General features: G+C 45.4%; 1 long non-coding RNA gene across 3 annotated transcripts; it reads left to right on the top strand.

Annotated features, from left to right (window-relative positions):
- The first annotated feature begins 290 nt into the window (after positions 1 to 290).
- On the top strand, positions 291 to 3,263 carry LOC310754654. Of its 3 annotated transcripts, XR_014543941.1 has the most exons (4): positions 291 to 557; positions 634 to 691; positions 1,279 to 1,983; positions 3,076 to 3,263. It is a non-coding gene; the product is annotated as an uncharacterized lncRNA (long non-coding RNA). The 3 variants fall into 3 exon arrangements; XR_014543940.1 differs by lacking the exon at positions 1,279 to 1,983; XR_014543942.1 differs by lacking the exon at positions 3,076 to 3,263 and having other exon boundaries at positions 1,240 to 2,094.
- Positions 3,264 to 8,378: the final 5,115 nt, after the last annotated feature.

The following is an 8,378-nucleotide window of genomic DNA, read 5'->3' as shown; positions in this document are numbered from 1 at the left end:
CAGGCCTTTTCCTGTGCCATCACCACACGATAAGATCCATTTGTTTGTATATTTAGGTTTCTTCCTAAACAAACAATGCAAAATTCAGAGACAGTCTTTTTTCAATAAAAAAAGAAGTATTTGTACAGGCATCCTTGCTTTGTTCCAGCTTTTTTTTTACAGACATCACAGAGCTACCTGTGCCTGAAGCAGATCTGCTCTGAGCGTCAGAGCTCTTGATATATCAAGTGAACATCTGCAGCATAGGATTGAGCGATATCTGCGTCTTGACTGCACTGCTTTAGGTAACCTGCTGTTTTTGCTCCTCTGTATCTCGAGGGGAGGACTGCTGAAGACCCTAGTCTCTTCCAGGTGCATCCCAGTGACGCAAGAAATGGAATTTTGCAAACCTTCAGGAAACTTAACGGCAAGTGAACTTCACACTCCACAATTCAGTGATCTTTTTCAGTACAATCCTTTTGTGCTGGCTTCTCCATTTCCGTTCGCTTGATCTCTTCACAGTTCTGTCCAAGAGCCCACCACACTCAGGGGAAGCCAGCTCCTCCTGCAGAAGTCAGGTTGGTAAGAACATTTCTCTGGAATTAGCGGGAATAGGCTGGGGACAAGCTAATGAGTCCAGATTGCTTTTCACAGACCAGCAGAAGGAACTTCCAGGCCCATGAATTCACACTTCAGAGGGACAAACAAAAAGGTGAGTTTTAAGACTGGAACCAGCCTCTCTCTCTGTTCTGCCCTGCAAATTAATGGCAGTCAAAATGACACTCTGTGACTTAAACACATCTAGGTGAATATCCCTAGCTTGGCAAGGGATAAAACTTTGATTGTGTTCTGTCTGCAACTTCATAACTCTTAAGGGTTTTCTTTTTCCTGAGAGAACATTCAATATTCAGAGTGTTCGCTCAGGTTTTGCTTTTCATCTTGTTGCATTGCCAAAAAAAAAAGAAAAAGAAAAAAAAGCAAAAGGCGCTGGTGGTTGGCACTCCTGGTTTCCAGGACTAGGTTCAAGTCCCTGCAGTGCCCTTTCTTACTTCCAATGCAACCTCTTTCTCTACCTCTCTATCTCTTCCTCCCTAAGAACTAAATCAAGTAAAGTGCTCCCCTGATGCATTACTGGCATGTGTCTTAAATAAGCTGTATTACATGGATGCTTCCCATTCTAGCACTCCCAGACATAGGGAACAAAATACTTCTTTTTTTATTGAAAAAAGACTGTCTCTGAATTTTGCATTGTTTGGTTAGGAAGAAACCTAAATATACAAACAAATGGATCCTATTTAGATTATGCAGAATGTGGAAAAGGCCGGGATGAAAGAGAAATGGCATCATATTCACTCATCAGCAGAAGAACGGCAAATATAAGATGCTCAGGAGTCCTATTTTACAGAAGACAGTTGTCAATTTTCAGGGCTATCAGAGGCTTAAGATGTGGACAGGTGGCAGTTCTCTGTATGAAGGTGTCCTCTATTTGAATGGCTGTGCATTTCAGGTCTGGTAGATACAGAAGGAAGAGCAGGGGCACTGAAGTTGCCCATCAACAGATATCACCTTGGCAGCAGACTAAGCACAAACACACAGGCCACAGTCTTCCCCACTACAGTGAGATGTATAATATTCCCATGTAGAATGATAGGGCAACCTAACACTTTAACCATACTCAAGGTAATATCATATATCCAGCTAAGTCATATACGGAATCACTGAAATTAATGTGTCTAGTGACTATGACTTTGTAGGGTATAAACTACTTTTTAAATGTGCATCTACACACAGCGTATACAAATCGGTGCCCATTCCTTTGGCCAAGTGTCAAAGGCCACTCTAAAAAAAGATGTGTCCAATTTCTGCAATTGAGAGTATCTAGGTATGCGATATTGCATGTTCAGTCAGGCCCTTTTGTTTTCTCCTGATCGTGAGGAATGCGGTTTGACCCTAAGTAAGTTTACTTCGAAGGAAGTCCGAGTGCTTCCAAAGACTTACTCCCTAGTAAGTGCACATTGGGGTAGGGTTATAGCTCCGTTTCAGAGTGCATGCTCTGTATGCAGGAGGTTGGGTCCCAGGCATTTCCACATAAGGCTGCTAGGAAACATCCTTACAGAGCCAGGCATTAGAAGAACTATTCAACCAGATCTTCAGGAGGTCCAGAATTGCATTTTGCAACATTTTCCACATTAGTTTGCGGAAATTTCTTTCTTACTTCGGGGTGGTATGTTGCTGAAAGGGAACGGCACACCTTCCCCTGCAGTGAGATTTTCAAATTCCAGTTATCTGGAACATGCACATTTTTGCTAGTTATCTGAGGAAACATTTTATAGTAAACTGGAAGAGGAAGTCAAAACAAAAAAAAAAATTTTCCTTCCAGTAGCACCTTAAAGACCAACTAAGTTAGTTCTTGGTATGAGCTTTCGTGTGCATGCACACTTCTTCAGATACAGTGTGCATGCACACGAAAGCTCATACCAAGAACTAACTTAGTTGGTCTTTAAGGTGCTACTGGAAGGAAAAAAAAATTTTTTGTTTTGACTATGGCAGACCAACACGGCTACCTATCTGTAACTGGAAGAGGAAGTGTGAGTTACTGGTGCCTCCACATCCCCCAATATGTACATATATTATATATATTGGGGAATGGAGCACCAATGACTCACACTTCCTCTTCCAATATTTATTTTAGTGCGTGTAATTCCCCTCTTTGAGAAAGTTCCAATATTACTGAATTAGAATGAAGTGCATGTGATACAAAATGTGACACTCATTTGATACCAATATTCTGGGCCTGGTTACATGACACAGAAGCAGTGGCGAAGCGTGGGGGGTGCAGGGGGGGCCGGCCGCACCGGGCGCAACATCTGGGGGGGGGCTCACACTCGCAGCTCTCTGCCCCTACCTGGCTCACTCACTCTAGGCGGCGCAAATTACTTGCCTTGCCCCGGGTGCTGACAACCCACGCTACGCCACTGCACAGAAGTGCTCTGGCCTGGCCAGAGACCAACTTGGAAATTTATACATGATTCTACAAACCATCGTGTTCACCATAAATCTACAGCAGTACTCTTAAACCTCTCTGTTGTTTTACAGCTTTCTCAGAAAATCAAGCATGTGTGAAAGGTCACAGCCACGCCATACACGCGAAGCACATTTAAAGCACACAGTCACACACCCAGAATCGTAGGAACTACAGTTTACCCCTCAGTTTCTGCGGACAGCTTGTAAAGACTTTTCCTTTCCCTGACCCATAAAATTGGACCTAGTCCTTTGTGCTTGAATCTCTTCCATTTTTATCTGCTCTTACATATTTTTATGCTGTTGTTTTATGGAATGCCAAATGATATTGTTTTGGTAAAATATGCAGGGGTATCTGATATGTAAAATGAACCATGGAAAGAGAAGTCCAAGATATCTTAAGGATGTAACAGTGAGTGCTTTAAATGGTAAAACAGAAAAGTCAATAAAAATTATATACCCCCCCCCAAATGGTTTTAAAAGAAACGACACGAGAAGACTCGGGTCTAGTGAGCTGCATCCCCTAGGATCCTCGTTTATTAAACCCAAGACAGTACAAAGTTATTCAAAGGAGCGGTTGTTTTCTTTTGCACCTTTCCCTTTCCAATTTCCCGCTCCCGGAGGTAACCGGGCAACGCCGCCTCCCGAAGCCGAGAGCGGGGCAGGGCCTGGCCAGAGGAGGCGGGCGTCTTTCTCCGGGAGGGCGGCCGCAAAGGCCACGAGGAGGGTTAGGCCCGCCCGCAGGCAAGGAGCCAAACCCGGGGACCACGCCGCGGTCTCTCCGCCGACGTCCCCCGGCCAAGGCTCCATCCTCGCCACCGTCCCGGGGAGTCTCTCGGAGGGCAGGGCAGCCGAGTCAGGCGTCCAGAGGGCGAGGGGGAAGCAGGGGCGTCCCTTGCTGTGGGAGTGAGGGACTTCCCCACCGCGCGCGGAGGGCGGCTCGGGCTGCACCTGTTGGAGTCCCGCCTGCCGCGCGGACCCGGAACGAGGCGGGTGGAGAGACACAACCCCGGGGCTGCCCTTTCGCATGGAAGGGGCGAGGTTTCTGCAGCAGCGCCTCTTCCTTTTGGAAGATGAAGCAGCGTGGCTGGATTAGAACCTCAGGACGCAAGGATAGCTAGTTGTTCCAGCCTCTCCCTGTGTGCAGCAAAAATGGCAGAGGTCTGTCATCCGGAGGTGGCTGAGCAACCCATCTTTACTTGGTTACCCCTGGGGAGAGGAGGTTCAGTCTGCAGCAAACTTCTGTCCTCCTGCCCAGTGAGCAGGAAATAAACGCCTCAATGGATTCTAGTGATGCACCTGCACACTTGCAAGTCCTCACTCACACCCACGAAGTCTCCGAGCCCCACCTCCTTGGCTTCCCTTTGAATCATGGCGTGATTGCTTTTCATATCGCTTGAAAAGTGCACAGAGCTTAAAGAGGAAATTGGGAGAGTGATCCTCGCTCCCGTTAGGTTTAGGATTAAGGCTGTGTGCGCACTCTCACTCCCGTTGACTTTGAATGCAGTGCACAGAGTAAATGTGCAGATAGGTTGCTTTTCTCAATCTGGATCTAAGCTGGGGGGGGGGTTGGGGGGAGGGGATGTAATCAAAGTACAGCATTTCATAAGACGGTATACAAGATAGATATGGATTGTGGCTAATGTGGTTGGAATGCACTGGGTGCAGAATAAGTAGGAGTGTGTACACCCAGTCTAACGGCTGTCATTTTTACCTAGATCCTTTGGGATAGCAAGATTTGTGATGGGGGGGGGCAGAGGAGTGACTATAAGAAGCTGCACGCACGACCCACACGGATAACCGCTATTGTGCCCACAGGCCTGGAAAGGTTTGAACCTCTAGAATAATAATAATAATAATAATAATAATAATAATAATAATAATAATAAATTTTATTTATATCCCGCCCTCCCCAGCCGAAGCCGGGCTCAGGGCAGCTAACAACAATCAAATAATCAAACAATCAAATAAACCAACATTCTAAAAATATTTCATTATAAAAATTAATTAAAATCAAGTTGATGGCAACCATTAAGCAAAACTCTGTTAAGGTTGCCAGAGGAGGGAGTCAGGCTGCGCCCTGACCAAAAGGCCTGGTGGAACAACTCTGTCTTGCAGGCCCTGCGGAAAGATGTCAGGTCCCGCAGGGCCCTAGTCTCTTGTGACAGAGCGTTCCAGCAGATTGGAGCCGCAGCCGAGAAGGCCCTGGCTCTAGTTGAGGCCAGCCTAACCTCTCTGAGGCCTGGGACCTTCAGGATGTTTTTATTTGCAGACCGTAGGTTTCTTTGTGGGGCATACCAGGAGAGGCGGTCCCGTAGGTACGAGGGTCCTAGGCTGTATAGGGCTTTAAAGGTTAAAACCAGCACCTTAAACCTGATCCTGTACTCCACCGGGAGCCAGTGCAGCTGATATAGTACCGGATGAATGTGGTCTCGCAGCGAAGACCCCATAAGGAGTCTCGCCGCGGCAAAGATTGTTCTGTTTGTGGAATAGGTAAAGGGACCCCTGGCCATTAGGTCTAGTCGTGGCCGACTCTGGGGTTGCGGCGCTCATCTCGCTTTATTGGCTGAGGGAGCCAGCGTACAGCTTCCGGGTCATGTGGCCAGCATGACTAAGCCGCTTCTGGCGAACCAGAACACGGAAACGCCGTTTACCTTCCCGCTGGAGGGGTACGTATTGATCTACTTGCACTTTGGTGCTTTCGACCTGCTAGGTTGGCAGGAGCAGGGACCGAGCAACGGGAGCTCACCCCGTTGTGGGGATTCGAACCGCTGACCTTCTGATTGGCAAGTCCTAGGCTCTGTGGTTTAACCCACAGCGCCACCCGCGTCCCTTTTGTTTGTGGAATACACCAGTTCTAATTCAGCAGTGTCAAAAATGTAGAAGATGGGGAGAAAAGCTCCAACTATCACCCAGATAAGGACACTTTTAATTGATCAGCTAATTAGTTACAGTGGTACCTCAGGTTACATACGCTTCAGGTTACATACGCTTCAGGTTACAGAGTCCGCTAACCCAGAAATAGTGCTTCGAGTTAAGAACTTTGCTTCAGGATGAGAACAGAAATCGTTCTCTGGCGGTGCGGCAGCAGCAGGAGGGCCCATTAGCTTAAGTGGTGCTTCAGGTTAAGAGCAGTTTCAGGTTAAGTACGGACCTCCGGAATGAATTAAGTACTTAACCCGAGGTACTGCTAGGTTGGCAGGAGCAGGGACCGAGCAACGGGAGCTCACCTTGTCGCGGGGATTCGAACCGCAGACCTGATCAGCAAGTCCTAGGCTCTGTGGTTTAACCCACAGCGCCACTCGCGTCTCCTTAAGACTTTTAGGCTGGGTTTATTTCCTGAACTTTTAGGCAGTTTGTTTGTTTGTTTGTTTGTTTGTTTGTTTGTTTGTTTAAAGAAGGTCCAAATTTGTTTACTAGACTTAGATCAGGGGTCAGCAAACTTTTTCAGTAGGGGGCCGATCCACTATCCCTCAGACCTTGGGGGGGCGTACTATATTTTGAAAGAAAAAAAATGAACGAATTCCTATGCCCCACAAATAACCCAGAGATGCATTTTAAATAAAAGGACACATTCTACTCATGTAAAAACACACTGATTCCTGGACTGTCTGTGGGCCGGATTTAGAAGGCAATTGGGCTGGATCCGGCCCCCAGGCCTTAGTTTGCCTACCTATGAGTTAGATCTACAGCAGGGATGGGAAACCTGTAGCCCTTGCAATGTGGTTATGATTCCTGTTCCCATCATCTCTAGCCTTTGGCCCCACTGGCTGGGGCTGGGAGCTAGAGTCAAACATTACCTGGAGGGCCACAGATGTTCCCAAGTCTTGTTTCAAACAAATGCACTGCTTTTTCTCCTGTCCCTGTTCTCCCTTTCCCCATCCCTGATTCTTTCCCAGCTGAAAAACTTGCTATCCCATCAGCCCCAGCCAGAATGGCCAGTGAGCCAAGGATGAAGAGAATTGAAGTCCATCATCATCTGGAGGGTCACAGATTCCTCACCTCTGAAAACGGAACCTTCTGAGAACTGTCGCTGACAACTCTTTTTCTCAATTACTCCTTAATACAGTAGTTTCTTAAACTTTTCCCTTTGGCCCACACTTTCAGAATAAAAATTTGCTTGCGCAAAGTTTTTATTGATAATACATTGGAAATACAACCAGGATTGTACTCAGAATTACTTGGAGCTCTTGCTCTCATTTTGAAAAGATACCCATCCATATTCTGTGAATATATATATATATATATATATATATATATATATATATACACGGTATATATATTCTTTGTTATCAAAATACATTGAAATGTTTAAATGTTTCTTTGATTGAACCTTCCTGCTATACTTGCCATCCTCACACTTTGAGGACCACTGCCTTAACAGTTCTCAAAATTATGGAATAGTTGGAGCTCCATAACTGCATGCATTAACTGTCTGCAAATATAGGAGAGCATATATTTATTGAATATATGGGAAATAATTGTGTACAGCTGAAAACGCTGGCAGAGTTAAGATAAATCCAACAGTGTAAATAAGGTTTGATGGCTGCAATAATGGAATACTGATTGGTATAGTTTTTTGTAGAATATGCAGGGATTTGTGATATGTAAAATGAACCATGGAAAGACAAGAAGGGAAGTCATTGCTATCTTAAGGATGTAAAAGGAGTTTTTTAAATTGTAAAACAAAATTTAATAAAAATTATGTGTGTATACACAGAGAGTGAGAAAACAAATATAGGAGAGCATTAGTGCCCACCCATTTCAGTGCCATGCCTTTTGTACTGCCGGAGGACAATATGCAAATGAACCATTGTCTCTGTGTGGAGCTGGAGCAATAGAGCCTGTTGATCATGACCTTTTGCATTCCAGTTTGTATTATGAGTTTGGGGTGTTAACATGGGTTTCCAGACCCCTCTAATCCCTGGATCCAGCAAGTGTTAAAATGTAAGCCATGCGGGTTTTCTGATGAAAGTTAAAGCCAGAATTTAGAGTTGAAAGTGATGAGATGTCACAAAGAAGAAAAGCGGCAAGCTGGAAAGCCAGAGAGGTAGAGCAATGGTTGGTATCTGTATGGGTCTGCAGTTATGAGAGAAGAAAGACCCTTTTGGGGTGTTAATGCCATGAACCCCTCCATCATAGCCTTAGCTACTGTGTTTTTGGTTTCTATGGAAGCCGCCCAGAGTGGCTGGGGAGGCCCAGCCAGATGGGCGGGGTATAAATAATAAATTATTATTATTATTATTATTATTATTATTATTATTATTATTATTAGCTTGTATATATAAATAAACCATATATCCTAAAGACAGCACTGTCTCCACTGTGCCTCGTTTCCAAAAAGAAACATGAGCCCTGGGTGAGCACCAAGAACCCCT

This window comes from Podarcis filfolensis (assembly GCF_964270895.1).
Source record: "Podarcis filfolensis genome assembly, chromosome: Z".
NCBI classification, from domain to species: Eukaryota; Metazoa; Chordata; class Lepidosauria; order Squamata; family Lacertidae; genus Podarcis; species Podarcis filfolensis.
This window is presented reverse-complemented; position numbering and strand designations above follow the sequence as displayed.